Genomic DNA, 16,589 nt, shown 5'->3' on the forward strand with positions numbered 1-16,589 from the left:
CCAGGCTAAGACAATGTGAAGGTTTCTGTAGTGTAGTGGTTATCACGTTCGCCTCACACGCGAAAGGTCCTTGGTTCGAAACCGAGCAGAAACAAAGCTTGCCTTTTAGCCTGAAACGAGTTGAGATCTGTTTAGGTAAAAGGTTACATAATTTCCTTCCAAGATAATTCAAAGAAAGTGTAAACCTCAACTTCAGCCTTGCTTGGCTCCCCTGCTTTAATTTTTGTAGGTATTATCACATTCGCCAGAACAGTGCACACAATTCAAAGCAATTCAAATGCCACTCATTCGATAAGTCGTGGCTTGAGTGGTACTGCAGTTTCAAAGCTACATCCAATAGAAGGATTCATCCTGTTCAATTCACCTCACAAGTGATATATGGGCAGTTTTGACGTGGCCAAAAGGGGTTTTCCTTTAAAAGTGTGGCTTAGAGAGAATATATACGGCATGATGTGTCAAAACAGCCGTCTTACATCAGTGGCAAGTTTCTGTAGTGTAGTGGTAATCACGTTCGCTTTACACGCGAAAGGTCCTCGGTTCGAAACCGAGCAGAAACAATAGCCTGGTTTTGAAGCAAAGCAAGTCGAATGCCGTTCATTTGAAACGTAGCTGTATTTCAAATATCAGTATTTATAGAGTAATGGTCAAGTTCCACCAGTAAAAAGCTGAGCTTGCATCTTTTCCTTTAGGGTTAATGACATTCAGTGATTTAACCATACATGTGAAAGTTTGAAATTGGGCAGTAGCAGGTTGCCCCTTTAGAATTTAAGTGACATTGAAATGTAAAACATGATAAAATCTGTATGAAATAAGATGACAAAGGTGGATATATGTTTCCTTAAATCAGCGACTATTAGGTTCAACTAAAAAGCGAGAGGTCCTACTGTTGGAAGCCCATCAGGAACGATGTGTGGTTTCTTACACAAAAGCAAGCCAAATGCCACTCATCTGAAAAGTCGTGGCTTGAGTCGTACAGCACTTTCAAAGTGACATTCGATGGTAGGTTTCAGCCTGTCCCATTCACCTCACAAGTGAAATATGGGCAGTTTTGAAGTGGCCAAAAGAGTTTTTCCCGCAAAGTGTGGCTCACAGAGAAAATATGTGGCAAAATCTGTCAAAACAGCAGAGGTTCATGAAAGGCAGGTTTCTGTAGTGTAGTGGTTATCACGTTCGCCTAACACGCGAAAGGTCCTCGGTTCGAAACCGAGCAGAAACAACCCAAAGTTTTTACAAAAATGCGAGTCAAATGTCATTCATGGGATAAGTTTGTGCTTGTGTCTTGAAGTGCTTTCAGAGATACACGCAGGTGTAGATTTTAGGCCTTCACATTCACCTCGCACGTGAAAAACGATCGGTTCGAAAGTGGGTGAAAAACATCGGCCATTAGGGAGTTTTTGCAAAGAGAGAAAATTCGCAGAACATCTATGGAACAACCAGGCTAAGAAAATGTGAAGGTTTCTGTAGTGTAGTGGTTATCACGTTCGCCTCACACGCGAAAGGTCCTCGGTTCGAAACCGAGCAGAAACAAAGCTTGCCTTTTAGCCTGAAACGAGTTGAGATCTGTTTAGGTAAAAGGTTACATAATTTCCTTCCAAGATAATTCAAAGAAAGTGTAAACCTCAACTTCAGCCTTGCTTGGCTCCCCTGCTTTAATTTTTGTAGGTATTATCACATTCGCCAGAACAGTGCACACAATTCAAAGCAATTCAAATGCCACTCATTCGATAAGTCGTGGCTTGAGTCGTACTGCAGTTTCAAAGCTACATCCAATAGAAGGATTCATCCTGTTCAATTCACCTCACAAGTGATATATGGGCAGTTTTGACGTGGCCAAAAGGGGTTTTCCTTTAAAAGTGTGGCTTAGAGAGAATATATACGGCATGATGTGTCAAAACAGCCGTCTTACATCAGTGGCAAGTTTCTGTAGTGTAGTGGTAATCACGTTCGCTTTACACGCGAAAGGTCCTCGGTTCGAAACCGAGCAGAAACAATAGCCTGGTTTTGAAGCAAAGCAAGTCGAATGCCGTTCATTTGAAACGTAGCTGTATTTCAAATATCAGTATTTATAGAGTAATGGTCAAGTTCCACCAGTAAAAAGCTGAGCTTGCATCTTTTCCTTTAGGGTTAATGACATTCAGTGATTTAACCATACATGTGAAAGTTTGAAATTGGGCAGTAGCAGGTTGCCCCTTTAGAATTTAAGTGACATTGAAATGTAAAACATGATAAAATCTGTATGAAATAAGATGACAAAGGTGGATATATGTTTCCTTAAATCAGCGACTATTAGGTTCAACTAAAAAGCGAGAGGTCCTACTGTTGGAAGCCCATCAGGAACGATGTGTGGTTTCTTACACAAAAGCAAGCCAAATGCCACTCATCTGAAAAGTCGTGGCTTGAGTCGTACAGCACTTTCAAAGTGACATTCGATGGTAGGTTTCAGCCTGTCCCCTTCACCTCACAAGTGAAATATGGGCAGTTTTGAAGTGGCCAAAAGAGTTTTTCCCGCAAAGTGTGGCTCACAGAGAAAATATGTGGCAAAATCTGTCAAAACAGCAGAGTTTCGTGAAAGGCAGGTTTCTGTAGTGTAGTGGTTATCACGTTCGCCTAACACGCGAAAGGTCCTCGGTTCGAAACCGAGCAGAAACAACCCAAAGTTTTTACAAAAATGCGAGTCAAATGTCATTCATGGGATAAGTTTGTGCTTGTGTCCTGAAGTGCTTTCAGAGATACACGCAGGTGTAGATTTTAGGCCTTCACATTCACCTCGCACGTGAAAAACGATCGGTCCGAAAGTGGGTGAAAAACATCGGCCATTAGGGAGTTTTTGCAAAGAGAGAAAATTCGCAGAACATCTATGGAACAACCAGGCTAAGACAATGTGAAGGTTTCTGTAGTGTAGTGGTTATCACGTTCGCCTCACACGCGAAAGGTCCTTGGTTCGAAACCGAGCAGAAACAAAGCTTGCCTTTTAGCCTGAAACGAGTTGAGATCTGTTTAGGTAAAAGGTTACATAATTTCCTTCCAAGATAATTCAAAGAAAGTGTAAACCTCAACTTCAGCCTTGCTTGGCTCCCCTGCTTTAATTTTTGTAGGTATTATCACATTCGCCAGAACAGTGCACACAATTCAAAGCAATTCAAATGCCACTCATTCGATAAGTCGTGGCTTGAGTCGTACTGCAGTTTCAAAGCTACATCCAATAGAAGGATTCATCCTGTTCAATTCACCTCACAAGTGATATATGGGCAGTTTTGACGTGGCCAAAAGGGGTTTTCGTTTAAAAGTGTGGCTTAGAGAGAATATATACGGCATGATGTGTCAAAACAGCCGTCTTACATCAGTGGCAAGTTTCTGTACTGTAGTGGTAATCACGTTCGCTTTACACGCGAAAGGTCCTCGGTTCGAAACCGAGCAGAAACAATAGCCTGGTTTTGAAGCAAAGCAAGTCGAATGCCGTTCATTTGAAACGTAGCTGTATTTCAAATATCAGTATTTATAGAGTAATGGTCAAGTTCCACCAGTAAAAAGCTGAGCTTGCATCTTTTCCTTTAGGGTTAATGACATTCAGTGATTTAACCATACATGTGAAAGTTTGAAATTGGGCAGTAGCAGGTTGCCCCTTTAGAATTTAAGTGACATTGAAATGTAAAACATGATAAAATCTGTATGAAATAAGATGACAAAGGTGGATATATGTTTCCTTAAATCAGCGACTATTAGGTTCAACTAAAAAGCGAGAGGTCCTACTGTTGGAAGCCCATCAGGAACGATGTGTGGTTTCTTACACAAAAGCAAGCCAAATGCCACTCATCTGAAAAGTCGTGGCTTGAGTCGTACAGCACTTTCAAAGTGACATTCGATGGTAGGTTTCAGCCTGTCCCATTCACCTCACAAGTGAAATATGGGCAGTTTTGAAGTGGCCAAAAGAGTTTTTCCCGCAAAGTGTGGCTCACAGAGAAAATATGTGGCAAAATCTGTCAAAACAGCAGAGTTTCGTGAAAGGCAGGTTTCTGTAGTGTAGTGGTTATCACGTTCGCCTAACACGCGAAAGGTCCTCGGTTCGAAACCGAGCAGAAACAACCCAAAGTTTTTACAAAAATGCGAGTCAAATGTCATTCATGGGATAAGTTTGTGCTTGTGTCTTGAAGTGCTTTCAGAGATACACGCAGGTGTAGATTTTAGGCCTTCACATTCACCTCGCACGTGAAAAACGATCGGTTCGAAAGTGGGTGAAAAACATCGGCCATTAGGGAGTTTTTGCAAAGAGAGAAAATTCGCAGAACATCTATGGAACAACCAGGCTAAGACAATGTGAAGGTTTCTGTAGTGTAGTGGTTATCACGTTCGCCTCACACGCGAAAGGTCCTCGGTTCGAAACCGAGCTGAAACAAAGCTTGCCTTTTAGCCTGAAACGAGTTGAGATCTGTTTAGGTAAAAGGTTACATAATTTCCTTCCAAGATAATTCAAAGAAAGTGTAAACCTCAACTTCAGCCTTGCTTGGCTCCCCTGCTTTAATTTTTGTAGGTATTATCACATTCGCCAGAACAGTGCACACAATTCAAAGCAATCCAAATGCCACTCATTCGATAAGTCGTGGCTTGAGTCGTACTGCAGTTTCAAAGCTACATCCAATAGAAGGATTCATCCTGTCCAATTCACCTCACAAGTGATATATGGGCAGTTTTGACGTGGCCAAAAGGGGTTTTCCCTTAAAAGTGTGGCTTAGAGAGAATATATACGGCATGATGTGTCAAAAAAGCCGTCTTTCATCGGTGGCAAGTTTCTGTGGTGTAGTGGTAATCACGTTCGCTTTACACGCGAAAGGTCCTCGGTTCGAAACCGAGCAGAAACAATAGCCTGGTTTTGAAGCAAAGCAAGTCGAATGCCGTTCATTTGAAACGTAGCTGTATTTCAAATATCAGTATTTATAGAGTAATGGTCAAGTTCCACCAGTAAAAAGCTGAGCTTGCATCTTTTCCTTTAGGGTTAATGACATTCAGTGATTTAACCATACATGTGAAAGTTTGAAATTGGGCAGTAGCAGGTTGCCCCTTTAGAATTTAAGTGACATTGAAATGTAAAACATGATAAAATCTGTATGAAATAAGATGACAAAGGTGGATATATGTTTCCTTAAATCAGCGACTATTAGGTTCAACTAAAAAGCGAGAGGTCCTACTGTTGGAAGCCCATCAGGAACGATGTGTGGTTTCTTACACAAAAGCAAGCCAAATGCCACTCATCTGAAAAGTCGTGGCTTGAGTCGTACAGCACTTTCAAAGTGACATTCGATGGTAGGTTTCAGCCTGTCCCATTCACCTCACAAGTGAAATATGGGCAGTTTTGAAGTGGCCAAAAGAGTTTTTCCCGCAAAGTGTGGCTCACAGAGAAAATATGTGGCAAAATCTGTCAAAACAGCAGAGTTTCGTGAAAGGCAGGTTTCTGTAGTGTAGTGGTTATCACGTTCGCCTAACACGCGAAAGGTCCTCGGTTCGAAACCGAGCAGAAACAACCCAAAGTTTTTACAAAAATGCGAGTCAAATGTCATTCATGGGATAAGTTTGTGCTTGTGTCTTGAAGTGCTTTCAGAGATACACGCAGGTGTAGATTTTAGGCCTTCACATTCACCTCGCACGTGAAAAACGATCGGTTCGAAAGTGGGTGAAAAACATCGGCCATTAGGGAGTTTTTGCAAAGAGAGAAAATTCGCAGAACATCTATGGAACAACCAGGCTAAGACAATGTGAAGGTTTCTGTAGTGTAGTGGTTATCACGTTCGCCTCACACGCGAAAGGTCCTCGGTTCGAAACCGAGCAGAAACAAAGCTTGCCTTTTAGCCTGAAACGAGTTGAGATCTGTTTAGGTAAAAGGTTACATAATTTCCTTCCAAGATAATTCAAAGAAAGTGTAAACCTCAACTTCAGCCTTGCTTGGCTCCCCTGCTTTAATTTTTGTAGGTATTATCACATTCGCCAGAACAGTGCACACAATTCAAAGCAATTCAAATGCCACTCATTCGATAAGTCGTGGCTTGAGTCGTACTGCAGTTTCAAAGCTACATCCAATAGAAGGATTCATCCTGTTCAATTCACCTCACAAGTGATATATGGGCAGTTTTGACGTGGCCAAAAGGGGTTTTCCTTTAAAAGTGTGGCTTAGAGAGAATATATACGGCATGATGTGTCAAAACAGCCGTCTTACATCAGTGGCAAGTTTCTGTAGTGTAGTGGTAATCACGTTCGCTTTACAAGCGAAAGGTCCTCGGTTCGAAACCGAGCAGAAACAATAGCCTGGTTTTGAAGCAAAGCAAGTCGAATGCCGTTCATTTGAAACGTAGCTGTATTTCAAATATCAGTATTTATAGAGTAATGGTCAAGTTCCACCAGTAAAAGCTGAGCTTGCATCTTTTCCTGTTGTGTTAATGACATTCAGTGATTTAACCATACATGTGAAAGTTTGAAATTGGGCAGTAGCAGGTTGCCCCTTTAGATTTTAAGTGACATTGAAATGTAAAACATGATAAAATCTGTATGAAATAAGATGACAAAGGTGGATATATGTTTCCTTAAATCAGCGACTATTAGGTTCAACTAAAAAGCGAGAGGTCCTACTGTTGGAAGCCCATCAGGAACGATGTGTGGTTTCTTACACAAAAGCAAGCCAAATGCCACTCATCTGAAAAGTCGTGGCTTGAGTCGTACAGCACTTTCAAAGTTACATTCGATGGTAGGTTTCAGCCTGTCCCATTCACCTCACAAGTGAAATATGGGCAGTTTTGAAGTGGCCAAAAGAGTTTTTCCCGCAAAGTGTGGCTCATAGAGAAAATATGTGGCAAAATCTGTCAAAACAGCCGAGTTTCGTGAAAGGCATGTTTCTGTAGTGTAGTGGTTATCACGTTCGCCTAACACGCGAAAGGTCCTCGGTTCGAAACCGAGCAGAAACAACCCAAAGTTTTTACAAAAATGCGAGTCAAATGTCATTCATGGGATGTGTTTGTGCTTGTGTCTTGAAGCGCTTTCAGAGATACACGCAGGTGTAGATTTTAGGCCTTCACATTCACCTCGCACGTGAAAAACGATTGGTTCGAAAGTGGGTGAAAAACATCGGCCATTAGGGAGTTTTTGCAAAGAGAGAAAATTCGCAGAACATCTATGAAACAACCAGGCGGAGGCAATGTGAAGGTTTCTGTAGTGTAGTGGTTATCACGTTCGCCTCACACGCGAAAGGTCCTCGGTTTGAAACCGAGCAGAAACAAAGCTTGCCTTTTAGCCTGAAACGAGTTGAGATCTGTTTAGGTAAAAGGTTACATAATTTCCTTCCAAGATAATTCAAAGAAAGTGTAACCCTCAACTTCAGCCTTGCTTGGCTCCCCTGCTTTAATTTTTGTAGGTATTATCACATTCGCCAGAACAGTGCACACAATTCAAAGCAATCCAAATGCCACTCATTCGATAAGTCGTGGCTTGAGTCGTACTGCAGTTTCAAAGCTACATCCAATAGAAGGATTCATCCTGTTCAATTCACCTCACAAGTGATATATGGGCAGTTTTGACGTGGCCAAAAGGGGTTTTCCTTTAAAAGTGTGGCTTAGAGAGAATATATACGGCATGATGTGTCAAAACAGCCATCTTACATCAGTGGCAAGTTTCTGTAGTGTAGTGGTAATCACGTTCGCTTTACACGCGAAAGGTCCTCGGTTCGAAACCGAGCAGAAACAATAGCCTGGTTTTGAAGCAAAGCAAGTCGAATGCCGTTCATTTGAAACGTAGCTGTATTTCAAATATCAGTATTTATAGAGTAATGGTCAAGTTCCACCAGTAAAAAGCTGAGCTTGCATCTTTTCCTTTAGGGTTAATGACATTCAGTGATTTAACCATACATGTGAAAGTTTGAAATTGGGCAGTAGCAGGTTGCCCCTTTAGAATTTAAGTGACATTGAAATGTAAAACATGATAAAATCTGTATGAAATAAGATGACAAAGGTGGATATATGTTTCCTTAAATCAGCGACTATTAGGTTCAACTAAAAAGCGAGAGGTCCTACTGTTGGAAGCCCATCAGGAACGATGTGTGGTTTCTTACACAAAAGCAAGCCAAATGCCACTCATCTGAAAAGTCGTGGCTTGAGTCGTACAGCACTTTCAAAGTGACATTCGATGGTAGGTTTCAGCCTGTCCCATTCACCTCACAAGTGAAATATGGGCAGTTTTGAAGTGGCCAAAAGAGTTTTTCCCGCAAAGTGTGGCTCACAGAGAAAATATGTGGCAAAATCTGTCAAAACAGCAGAGTTTCGTGAAAGGCAGGTTTCTGTAGTGTAGTGGTTATCACGTTCGCCTAACACGCGAAAGGTCCTCGGTTCGAAACCGAGCAGAAACAACCCAAAGTTTTTACAAAAATGCGAGTCAAATGTCATTCATGGGATAAGTTTGTGCTTGTGTCTTGAAGTGCTTTCAGAGATACACGCAGGTGTAGATTTTAGGCCTTCACATTCACCTCGCACGTGAAAAACGATCGGTTCGAAAGTGGGTGAAAAACATCGGCCATTAGGGAGTTTTTGCAAAGAGAGAAAATTCGCAGAACATCTATGGAACAACCAGGCTAAGACAATGTGAAGGTTTCTGTAGTGTAGTGGTTATCACGTTCGCCTCACACGCGAAAGGTCCTTGGTTCGAAACCGAGCAGAAACAAAGCTTGCCTTTTAGCCTGAAACGAGTTGAGATCTGTTTAGGTAAAAGGTTACATAATTTCCTTCCAAGATAATTCAAAGAAAGTGTAAACCTCAACTTCAGCCTTGCTTGGCTCCCCTGCTTTAATTTTTGTAGGTATTATCACATTCGCCAGAACAGTGCACACAATTCAAAGCAATTCAAATGCCACTCATTCGATAAGTCGTGGCTTGAGTCGTACTGCAGTTTCAAAGCTACATCCAATAGAAGGATTCATCCTGTTCAATTCACCTCACAAGTGATATATGGGCAGTTTTGACGTGGCCAAAAGGGGTTTTCCTTTAAAAGTGTGGCTTAGAGAGAATATATACGGCATGATGTGTCAAAACAGCCGTCTTACATCAGTGGCAAGTTTCTGTAGTGTAGTGGTAATCACGTTCGCTTTACACGCGTAAGGTCCTCGGTTCGAAACCGAGCAGAAACAATAGCCTGGTTTTGAAGCAAAGCAAGTCGAATGCCGTTCATTTGAAACGTAGCTGTATTTCAAATATCAGTATTTATAGAGTAATGGTCAAGTTCCACCAGTAAAAAGCTGAGCTTGCATCTTTTCCTTTAGGGTTAATGACATTCAGTGATTTAACCATACATGTGAAAGTTTGAAATTGGGCAGTAGCAGGTTGCCCCTTTAGAATTTAAGTGACATTGAAATGTAAAACATGATAAAATCTGCATGAAATAAGATGACAAAGGTGGATATATGTTTCCTTAAATCAGCGACTATTAGGTTCAACTAAAAAGCGAGAGGTCCTACTGTTGGAAGCCCATCAGGAACGATGTGTGGTTTCTTACACAAAAGCAAGCCAAATGCCACTCATCTGAAAAGTCGTGGCTTGAGTCGTACAGCACTTTCAAAGTGACATTCGATGGTAGGTTTCAGCCTGTCCCATTCACCTCACAAGTGAAATATGGGCAGTTTTGAAGTGGCCAAAAGAGTTTTTCCCGCAAAGTGTGGCTCACAGAGAAAATATGTGGCAAAATCTGTCAAAACAGCAGAGTTTCGTGAAAGGCAGGTTTCTGTAGTGTAGTGGTTATCACGTTCGCCTAACACGCGAAAGGTCCTCGGTTCGAAACCGAGCAGAAACAACCCAAAGTTTTTACAAAAATGCGAGTCAAATGTCATTCATGGGATAAGTTTGTGCTTGTGTCTTGAAGTGCTTTCAGAGATACACGCAGGTGTAGATTTTAGGCCTTCACATTCACCTCGCACGTGAAAAACGATCGGTTCGAAAGTGGGTGAAAAACATCGGCCATTAGGGAGTTTTTGCAAAGAGAGAAAATTCGCAGAACATCTATGGAACAACCAGGCTAAGACAATGTGAAGGTTTCTGTAGTGGAGTGGTTATCACGTTCGCCTCACACGCGAAAGGTCCTCGGTTCGAAACCGAGCAGAAACAAAGCTTGCCTTTTAGCCTGAAACGAGTTGAGATCTGTTTAGGTAAAAGGTTACATAATTTCCTTCCAAGATAATTCAAAAAAAAGTGTAAACCTCAACTTCAGCCTTGCTTGGCTCCCCTGCTTTAATTTTTGTAGGTATTATCACATTCGCCAGAACAGTGCACACAATTCAAAGCAATCCAAATGCCACTCATTCGATAAGTCGTGGCTTGAGTCATACTGCAGTTTCAAAGCTACATCCAATAGAAGGATTCATCCTGTCCAATTCACCTCACAAGTGATATATGGGCAGTTTTGACGTGGCCAAAAGGGGTTTTCCCTTAAAAGTGTGGCTTAGAGAGAATATATACGGCATGATGTGTCAAAACAGCCGTCTTTCATCGGTGGCAAGTTTCTGTGGTGTAGTGGTAATCACGTTCGCTTTACACGCGAAAGGTCCTCGGTTCGAAACCGAGCAGAAACAATAGCCTGGTTTTGAAGCAAAGCAAGTCGAATGCCGTTCATTTGAAACGTAGCTGTATTTCAAATATCAGTATTTATAGAGTAATGGTCAAGTTCCACCAGTAAAAAGCTGAGCTTGCATCTTTTCCTTTAGGGTTAATGACATTCAGTGATTTAACCATACATGTGAAAGTTTGAAATTGGGCAGTAGCAGGTTGCCCCTTTAGAATTTAAGTGACATTGAAATGTAAAACATGATAAAATCTGTATGAAATAAGATGACAAAGGTGGATATATGTTTCCTTAAATCAGCGACTATTAGGTTCAACTAAAAAGCGAGAGGTCCTACTGTTGGAAGCCCATCAGGAACGATGTGTGGTTTCTTACACAAAAGCAAGCCAAATGCCACTCATCTGAAAAGTCGTGGCTTGAGTCGTACAGCACTTTCAAAGTGACATTCGATGGTAGGTTTCAGCCTGTCCCATTCACCTCACAAGTGAAATATGGGCAGTTTTGAAGTGGCCAAAAGAGTTTTTCCCGCAAAGTGTGGCTCACAGAGAATATATGTGGCAAAATCTGTCAAAACAGCAGAGTTTTGTGAAAGGCAGGTTTCTGTAGTGTAGTGGTTATCACGTTCGCCTAACACGCGAAAGGTCCTCGGTTCGAAACCGAGCAGAAACAACCCAAAGTTTTTACAAAAATGCGAGTCAAATGTCATTCATGGGATAAGTTTGTGCTTGTGTCTTGAAGTGCTTTAAGAGATACACGCAGGTGTAGATTTTAGGACTTCACATTCACCTCGCACGTGAAAAACGATCGGTTCGAAAGTGGGTGAAAAACATCGGCCATTAGGGAGTTTTTGCAAAGAGAGAAAATTCGCAGAACATCTATGGAACAACCAGGCTAAGACAATGTGAAGGTTTCTGTAGTGTAGTGGTTATCACGTTCGCCTCACACGCGAAAGGTCCTCGGTTCGAAACCGAGCAGAAACAAAGCTTGCCTTTTAGCCTGAAACGAGTTGAGATCTGTTTAGGTAAAAGGTTACATAATTTCCTTCCAAGATAATTCAAAGAAAGTGTAAACCTCAACTTCAGCCTTGCTTGGCTCCCCTGCTTTAATTTTTGTAGGTATTATCACATTCGCCAGAACAGTGCACACAATTCAAAGCAATTCAAATGCCACTCATTCGATAAGTCGTGGCTTGAGTCGTACTGCAGTTTCAAAGCTACATCCAATAGAAGGATTCATCCTGTTCAATTCACCTCACAAGTGATATATGGGCAGTTTTGACGTGGCCAAAAGGGGTTTTCCTTTAAAAGTGTGGCTTAGAGAGAATATATACGGCATGATGTGTCAAAACAGCCGTCTTACATCAGTGGCAAGTTTCTGTAGTGTAGTGGTAATCACGTTCGCTTTACACGCGAAAGGTCCTCGGTTCGAAACCGAGCAGAAACAATAGCCTGGTTTTGAAGCAAAGCAAGTCGAATGCCGTTCATTTGAAACGTAGCTGTATTTCAAATATCAGTATTTATAGAGTAATGGTCAAGTTCCACCAGTAAAAGCTGAGCTTGCATCTTTTCCTGTTGTGTTAATGACATTCAGTGATTTAACCATACATGTGAAAGTTTGAAATTGGGCAGTAGCAGGTTGCCCCTTTAGATTTTAAGTGACATTGAAATGTAAAACATGATAAAATCTGTATGAAATAAGATGACAAAGGTGGATATATGTTTCCTTAAATCAGCGACTATTACGTTCAACTAAAAAGCGAGAGGTCCTACTGTTGGAAGCCCATCAGGAACGATGTGTGGTTTCTTACACAAAAGCAAGCCAAATGCCACTCATCTGAAAAGTCGTGGCTTGAGTCGTACAGCACTTTCAAAGTTACATTCGATGGTAGGTTTCAGCCTGTCCCATTCACCTCACAAGTGAAATATGGGCAGTTTTGAAGTGGCCAAAAGAGTTTTTCCCGCAAAGTGTGGCTCATAGAGAAAATATGTGGCAAAATCTGTCAAAACAGCCGAGTTTCGTGAAAGGCATGTTTCTGTAGTGTAGTGGTTATCACGTTCGCCTAACACGCGAAAGGTCATCGGTTCGAAACCGAGCAGAAACAACCCAAAGTTTTTACAAAAATGCGAGTCAAATGTCATTCATGGGATGTGTTTGTGCTTGTGTCTTGAAGCGCTTTCAGAGATACACGCAGGTGTAGATTTTAGGCCTTCACATTCACCTCGCACGTGAAAAACGATCGGTTCGAAAGTGGGTGAAAAACATCGGCCATTAGGGAGTTTTTGCAAATAGAGAAAATGCGCAGAACATCTATGAAACAACCAGGCGAAGGCAATGTGAAGGTTTCTGTAGTGTAGTGGTTATCACGTTCGCCTCACACGCGAAAGGTCCTCGTTTCGTAACCGAGCAGAAACAAAGCTTGCCTTTAAGCCTGAAACGAGTTGAGATCTGTTTAGGTAAAAGTTTACATAATTTCCTTCCAAGATAATTCAAAGAAAGTGTAACCCTCAACTTCAGCCTTGCTTGGCTCCCCTGCTTTAAATTTTGTAGGTATTATCACATTCGCCAGAACAGTGCACACAATTCAAAGCAATCCAAATGCCACTCATTCGATAAGTCGTGGCTTGAGTCGTACTGCAGTTTCAAAGCTACATCCAATAGAAGGATTCATCCTGTCCAATTCACCTCACAAGTGATATATGGGCAGTTTTGACGTGGCCAAAAGGGGTTTTCCCTTAAAAGTGTGGCTTAGAGAAAATATATACGGCATGATGTGTCAAAACAGCCGTCTTTCATCGGTGGCAAGTTTCTGTAGTGTAGTGGTAATCACGTTCGCTTTACACGCGAAAGGTCCTCGGTTCGAAACCGAGCAGAAACAATAGCCTGGTTTTGAAGCAAAGCAAGTCGAATGCCGTTCATTTGAAACGTAGCTGTATTTCAAATATCAGTATTTATAGAGTAATGGTCAAGTTCCACCAGTAAAAAGCTGAGCTTGCATCTTTTCCTTTAGGGTTAATGACATTCAGTGATTTAACCATACATGTGAAAGTTTGAAATTGGGCAGTAGCAGGTTGCCCCTTTAGAATTTAAGTGACATTGAAATGTAAAACATGATAAAATCTGTATGAAATAAGATGACAAAGGTGGATATATGTTTCCTTAAATCAGCGACTATTAGGTTCAACTAAAAAGCGAGAGGTCCTACTGTTGGAAGCCCATCAGGAACGATGTGTGGTTTCTTACACAAAAGCAAGCCAAATGCCACTCATCTGAAAAGTCGTGGCTTGAGTCGTACAGCACTTTCAAAGTGACATTCGATGGTAGGTTTCAGCCTGTCCCATTCACCTCACAAGTGAAATATGGGCAGTTTTGAAGTGGCCAAAAGAGTTTTTCCCGCAAAGTGTGGCTCACAGAGAAAATATGTGGCAAAATCTGTCAAAACAGCAGAGTTTCGTGAAAGGCAGGTTTCTGTAGTGTAGTGGTTATCACGTTCGCCTAACACGTGAAAGGTCCTCGGTTCGAAACCGAGCAGAAACAACCCAAAGTTTTTACAAAAATGCGAGTCAAATGTCATTCATGGGATAAGTTTGTGCTTGTGTCTTGAAGTGCTTTCAGAGATACACGCAGGTGTAGATTTTAGGCCTTCACATTCACCTCGCACGTGAAAAACGATCGGTTCGAAAGTGGGTGAAAAACATCGGCCATTAGGGAGTTTTTGCAAAGAGAGAAAATTCGCAGAACATCTATGGAACAACCAGGCTAAGACAATGTGAAGGTTTCTGTAGTGTAGTGGTTATCACGTTCGCCTCACACGCGAAAGGTCCTCGGTTCGAAACCGAGCTGAAACAAAGCTTGCCTTTTAGCCTGAAACGAGTTGAGATCTGTTTAGGTAAAAGGTTACATAATTTCCTTCCAAGATAATTCAAAGAAAGTGTAAACCTCAACTTCAGCCTTGCTTGGCTCCCCTGCTTTAATTTTTGTAGGTATTATCACATTCGCCAGAACAGTGCACACAATTCAAAGCAATTCAAATGCCACTCATTCGATAAGTCGTGGCTTGAGTCGTACTGCAGTTTCAAAGCTACATCCAATAGAAGGATTCATCCTGTTCAATTCACCTCACAAGTGATATATGGGCAGTTTTGACGTGGCCAAAAGGGGTTTTCCTTTAAAAGTGTGGCTTAGAGAGAATATATACGGCATGATGTGTCAAAACAGCCGTCTTACATCGGTGGCAAGTTTCTGTACTGTAGTGGTAATCACGTTCGCTTTACACGCGAAAGGTCCTCGGTTCGAAACCGAGCAGAAACAATAGCCTGGTTTTGAAGCAAAGCAAGTCGAATGCCGTTCATTTGAAACGTAGCTGTATTTCAAATATCAGTATTTATAGAGTAATGGTCAAGTTCCACCAGTAAAAAGCTGAGCTTGCATCTTTTCCTTTAGGGTTAATGACATTCAGTGATTTAACCATACATGTGAAAGTTTGAAATTGGGCAGTAGCAGGTTGCCCCTTTAGAATTTAAGTGACATTGAAATGTAAAACATGATCAAATATGTATGAAATAAGATGACAAAGGTGGATATATGTTTCCTTAAATCAGCGACTATTAGGTTCAACTAAAAAGCGAGAGGTCCTACTGTTGGAAGCCCATCAGGAACGATGTGTGGTTTCTTACACAAAAGCAAGCCAAATGCCACTCATCTGAAAAGTCGTGGCTTGAGTCGTACAGCACTTTCAAAGTGACATTCGATGGTAGGTTTCAGCCTGTCCCATTCACCTCACAAGTGAAATATGGGCAGTTTTGAAGTGGCCAAAAGAGTTTTTCCCGCAAAGTGTGGCTCACAGAGAAAATATGTGGCAAAATCTGTCAAAACAGCAGAGTTTCGTGAAAGGCAGGTTTCTGTAGTGTAGTGGTTATCACGTTCGCCTAACACGCGAAAGGTCCTCGGTTCGAAACCGAGCAGAAACAACCCAAAGTTTTTACAAAAATGCGAGTCAAATGTCATTCATGGGATAAGTTTGTGCTTGTGTCTTGAAGTGCTTTCAGAGATACACGCAGGTGTAGATTTTAGGCCTTCACATTCACCTCGCACGTGAAAAACGATCGGTTCGAAAGTGGGTGAAAAACATCGGCCATTAGGGAGTTTTTGCAAAGAGAGAAAATTCGCAGAACATCTATGGAACAACCAGGCTAAGACAATGTGAAGGTTTCTGTAGTGTAGTGGTTATCACGTTCGCCTCACACGCGAAAGGTCCTCGGTTCGAAACCGAGCAGAAACAAAGCTTGCCTTTTAGCCTGAAACGAGTTGAGATCTGTTTAGGTAAAAGGTTACATAATTTCCTTCCAAGATAATTCAAAGAAAGTGTAAACCTCAACTTCAGCCTTGCTTGGCTCCCCTGCTTTAATTTTTGTAGGTATTATCACATTCGCCAGAACAGTGCACACAATTCAAAGCAATTCAAATGCCACTCATTCGATAAGTCGTGGCTTGAGTCGTACTGCAGTTTCAAAGCTACATCCAATAGAAGGATTCATCCTGTTCAATTCACCTCACAAGTGATATATGGGCAGTTTTGACGTGGCCAAAAGGGGTTTTCCTTTAAAAGTGTGGCTTAGAGAGAATATATACGGCATGATGTGTCAAAACAGCCGTCTTACATCAGTGGCAAGTTTCTGTAGTGTAGTGGTAATCACGTTCGCTTTACACGCGAAAGGTCCTCGGTTCGAAACCGAGCAGAAACAATAGCCTGGTTTTGAAGCAAAGCAAGTCGAATGCCGTTCATTTGAAACGTAGCTGTATTTCAAATATCAGTATTTATAGAGTAATGGTCAAGTTCCACCAGTAAAAAGCTGAGCTTGCATCTTTTCCTTTAGGGTTAATGACATTCAGTGATTTAACCATACATGTGAAAGTTTGAAATTGGGCAGTAGCAGGTTGCCCCTTTAGAATTTAAGTGACATTGAAATGTAAAACATGATAAAATCTGTATGAAATAAGATGACAAAGGTGGA

General features: G+C 41.6%; 35 non-coding genes across 35 annotated transcripts; all 35 read left to right on the top strand.

Moving 5' to 3' along the window:
- Nucleotides 1–21: 21 nt before the first annotated feature.
- Nucleotides 22–94, top strand: trnav-cac (transfer RNA valine (anticodon CAC)). The gene has a single exon. It is a non-coding gene; the product is annotated as a tRNA-Val (tRNA).
- Nucleotides 95–484: 390 nt separating this feature from the next.
- Nucleotides 485–557, top strand: trnav-uac (transfer RNA valine (anticodon UAC)). Its single transcript has one exon. It is a non-coding gene; the product is annotated as a tRNA-Val (tRNA).
- Nucleotides 558–1,143: 586 nt separating this feature from the next.
- Nucleotides 1,144–1,216, top strand: trnav-aac (transfer RNA valine (anticodon AAC)). Its single transcript has one exon. It is a non-coding gene; the product is annotated as a tRNA-Val (tRNA).
- Nucleotides 1,217–1,454: 238 nt separating this feature from the next.
- Nucleotides 1,455–1,527, top strand: trnav-cac (transfer RNA valine (anticodon CAC)). Its single transcript has one exon. It is a non-coding gene; the product is annotated as a tRNA-Val (tRNA).
- Nucleotides 1,528–1,917: 390 nt separating this feature from the next.
- Nucleotides 1,918–1,990, top strand: trnav-uac (transfer RNA valine (anticodon UAC)). The gene has a single exon. It is a non-coding gene; the product is annotated as a tRNA-Val (tRNA).
- Nucleotides 1,991–2,576: 586 nt separating this feature from the next.
- trnav-aac (transfer RNA valine (anticodon AAC)) lies at nt 2,577–2,649 on the top strand. The gene has a single exon. It is a non-coding gene; the product is annotated as a tRNA-Val (tRNA).
- A 238-nt stretch (nt 2,650–2,887) lies between these two features.
- On the top strand, nt 2,888–2,960 carry trnav-cac (transfer RNA valine (anticodon CAC)). Its single transcript has one exon. It is a non-coding gene; the product is annotated as a tRNA-Val (tRNA).
- Nucleotides 2,961–3,350: 390 nt separating this feature from the next.
- trnav-uac (transfer RNA valine (anticodon UAC)) lies at nt 3,351–3,423 on the top strand. Its single transcript has one exon. It is a non-coding gene; the product is annotated as a tRNA-Val (tRNA).
- Nucleotides 3,424–4,009: 586 nt separating this feature from the next.
- trnav-aac (transfer RNA valine (anticodon AAC)) lies at nt 4,010–4,082 on the top strand. Its single transcript has one exon. It is a non-coding gene; the product is annotated as a tRNA-Val (tRNA).
- A 238-nt stretch (nt 4,083–4,320) lies between these two features.
- On the top strand, nt 4,321–4,393 carry trnav-cac (transfer RNA valine (anticodon CAC)). Its single transcript has one exon. It is a non-coding gene; the product is annotated as a tRNA-Val (tRNA).
- Nucleotides 4,394–4,783: 390 nt separating this feature from the next.
- trnav-uac (transfer RNA valine (anticodon UAC)) lies at nt 4,784–4,856 on the top strand. The gene has a single exon. It is a non-coding gene; the product is annotated as a tRNA-Val (tRNA).
- Nucleotides 4,857–5,442: 586 nt separating this feature from the next.
- On the top strand, nt 5,443–5,515 carry trnav-aac (transfer RNA valine (anticodon AAC)). The gene has a single exon. It is a non-coding gene; the product is annotated as a tRNA-Val (tRNA).
- A 238-nt stretch (nt 5,516–5,753) lies between these two features.
- Nucleotides 5,754–5,826, top strand: trnav-cac (transfer RNA valine (anticodon CAC)). The gene has a single exon. It is a non-coding gene; the product is annotated as a tRNA-Val (tRNA).
- Nucleotides 5,827–6,216: 390 nt separating this feature from the next.
- trnav-uac (transfer RNA valine (anticodon UAC)) lies at nt 6,217–6,289 on the top strand. The gene has a single exon. It is a non-coding gene; the product is annotated as a tRNA-Val (tRNA).
- Nucleotides 6,290–6,874: 585 nt separating this feature from the next.
- Nucleotides 6,875–6,947, top strand: trnav-aac (transfer RNA valine (anticodon AAC)). Its single transcript has one exon. It is a non-coding gene; the product is annotated as a tRNA-Val (tRNA).
- A 238-nt stretch (nt 6,948–7,185) lies between these two features.
- On the top strand, nt 7,186–7,258 carry trnav-cac (transfer RNA valine (anticodon CAC)). The gene has a single exon. It is a non-coding gene; the product is annotated as a tRNA-Val (tRNA).
- A 390-nt stretch (nt 7,259–7,648) lies between these two features.
- On the top strand, nt 7,649–7,721 carry trnav-uac (transfer RNA valine (anticodon UAC)). The gene has a single exon. It is a non-coding gene; the product is annotated as a tRNA-Val (tRNA).
- A 586-nt stretch (nt 7,722–8,307) lies between these two features.
- On the top strand, nt 8,308–8,380 carry trnav-aac (transfer RNA valine (anticodon AAC)). The gene has a single exon. It is a non-coding gene; the product is annotated as a tRNA-Val (tRNA).
- A 238-nt stretch (nt 8,381–8,618) lies between these two features.
- Nucleotides 8,619–8,691, top strand: trnav-cac (transfer RNA valine (anticodon CAC)). Its single transcript has one exon. It is a non-coding gene; the product is annotated as a tRNA-Val (tRNA).
- A 390-nt stretch (nt 8,692–9,081) lies between these two features.
- trnav-uac (transfer RNA valine (anticodon UAC)) lies at nt 9,082–9,154 on the top strand. Its single transcript has one exon. It is a non-coding gene; the product is annotated as a tRNA-Val (tRNA).
- Nucleotides 9,155–9,740: 586 nt separating this feature from the next.
- trnav-aac (transfer RNA valine (anticodon AAC)) lies at nt 9,741–9,813 on the top strand. Its single transcript has one exon. It is a non-coding gene; the product is annotated as a tRNA-Val (tRNA).
- A 238-nt stretch (nt 9,814–10,051) lies between these two features.
- trnav-cac (transfer RNA valine (anticodon CAC)) lies at nt 10,052–10,124 on the top strand. The gene has a single exon. It is a non-coding gene; the product is annotated as a tRNA-Val (tRNA).
- A 391-nt stretch (nt 10,125–10,515) lies between these two features.
- trnav-uac (transfer RNA valine (anticodon UAC)) lies at nt 10,516–10,588 on the top strand. Its single transcript has one exon. It is a non-coding gene; the product is annotated as a tRNA-Val (tRNA).
- Nucleotides 10,589–11,174: 586 nt separating this feature from the next.
- trnav-aac (transfer RNA valine (anticodon AAC)) lies at nt 11,175–11,247 on the top strand. The gene has a single exon. It is a non-coding gene; the product is annotated as a tRNA-Val (tRNA).
- Nucleotides 11,248–11,485: 238 nt separating this feature from the next.
- On the top strand, nt 11,486–11,558 carry trnav-cac (transfer RNA valine (anticodon CAC)). Its single transcript has one exon. It is a non-coding gene; the product is annotated as a tRNA-Val (tRNA).
- A 390-nt stretch (nt 11,559–11,948) lies between these two features.
- On the top strand, nt 11,949–12,021 carry trnav-uac (transfer RNA valine (anticodon UAC)). Its single transcript has one exon. It is a non-coding gene; the product is annotated as a tRNA-Val (tRNA).
- A 585-nt stretch (nt 12,022–12,606) lies between these two features.
- On the top strand, nt 12,607–12,679 carry trnav-aac (transfer RNA valine (anticodon AAC)). The gene has a single exon. It is a non-coding gene; the product is annotated as a tRNA-Val (tRNA).
- Nucleotides 12,680–12,917: 238 nt separating this feature from the next.
- trnav-cac (transfer RNA valine (anticodon CAC)) lies at nt 12,918–12,990 on the top strand. The gene has a single exon. It is a non-coding gene; the product is annotated as a tRNA-Val (tRNA).
- A 390-nt stretch (nt 12,991–13,380) lies between these two features.
- Nucleotides 13,381–13,453, top strand: trnav-uac (transfer RNA valine (anticodon UAC)). Its single transcript has one exon. It is a non-coding gene; the product is annotated as a tRNA-Val (tRNA).
- Nucleotides 13,454–14,039: 586 nt separating this feature from the next.
- On the top strand, nt 14,040–14,112 carry trnav-aac (transfer RNA valine (anticodon AAC)). Its single transcript has one exon. It is a non-coding gene; the product is annotated as a tRNA-Val (tRNA).
- A 238-nt stretch (nt 14,113–14,350) lies between these two features.
- trnav-cac (transfer RNA valine (anticodon CAC)) lies at nt 14,351–14,423 on the top strand. Its single transcript has one exon. It is a non-coding gene; the product is annotated as a tRNA-Val (tRNA).
- A 390-nt stretch (nt 14,424–14,813) lies between these two features.
- Nucleotides 14,814–14,886, top strand: trnav-uac (transfer RNA valine (anticodon UAC)). Its single transcript has one exon. It is a non-coding gene; the product is annotated as a tRNA-Val (tRNA).
- A 586-nt stretch (nt 14,887–15,472) lies between these two features.
- Nucleotides 15,473–15,545, top strand: trnav-aac (transfer RNA valine (anticodon AAC)). The gene has a single exon. It is a non-coding gene; the product is annotated as a tRNA-Val (tRNA).
- A 238-nt stretch (nt 15,546–15,783) lies between these two features.
- On the top strand, nt 15,784–15,856 carry trnav-cac (transfer RNA valine (anticodon CAC)). Its single transcript has one exon. It is a non-coding gene; the product is annotated as a tRNA-Val (tRNA).
- A 390-nt stretch (nt 15,857–16,246) lies between these two features.
- Nucleotides 16,247–16,319, top strand: trnav-uac (transfer RNA valine (anticodon UAC)). The gene has a single exon. It is a non-coding gene; the product is annotated as a tRNA-Val (tRNA).
- The last annotated feature ends 270 nt before the right edge of the window (nt 16,320–16,589 follow it).

Source organism: Paramisgurnus dabryanus, chromosome 14 (genome assembly GCF_030506205.2).
Source record: "Paramisgurnus dabryanus chromosome 14, PD_genome_1.1, whole genome shotgun sequence".
In the NCBI taxonomy this organism is placed as follows: domain Eukaryota; kingdom Metazoa; phylum Chordata; class Actinopteri; order Cypriniformes; family Cobitidae; genus Paramisgurnus; species Paramisgurnus dabryanus.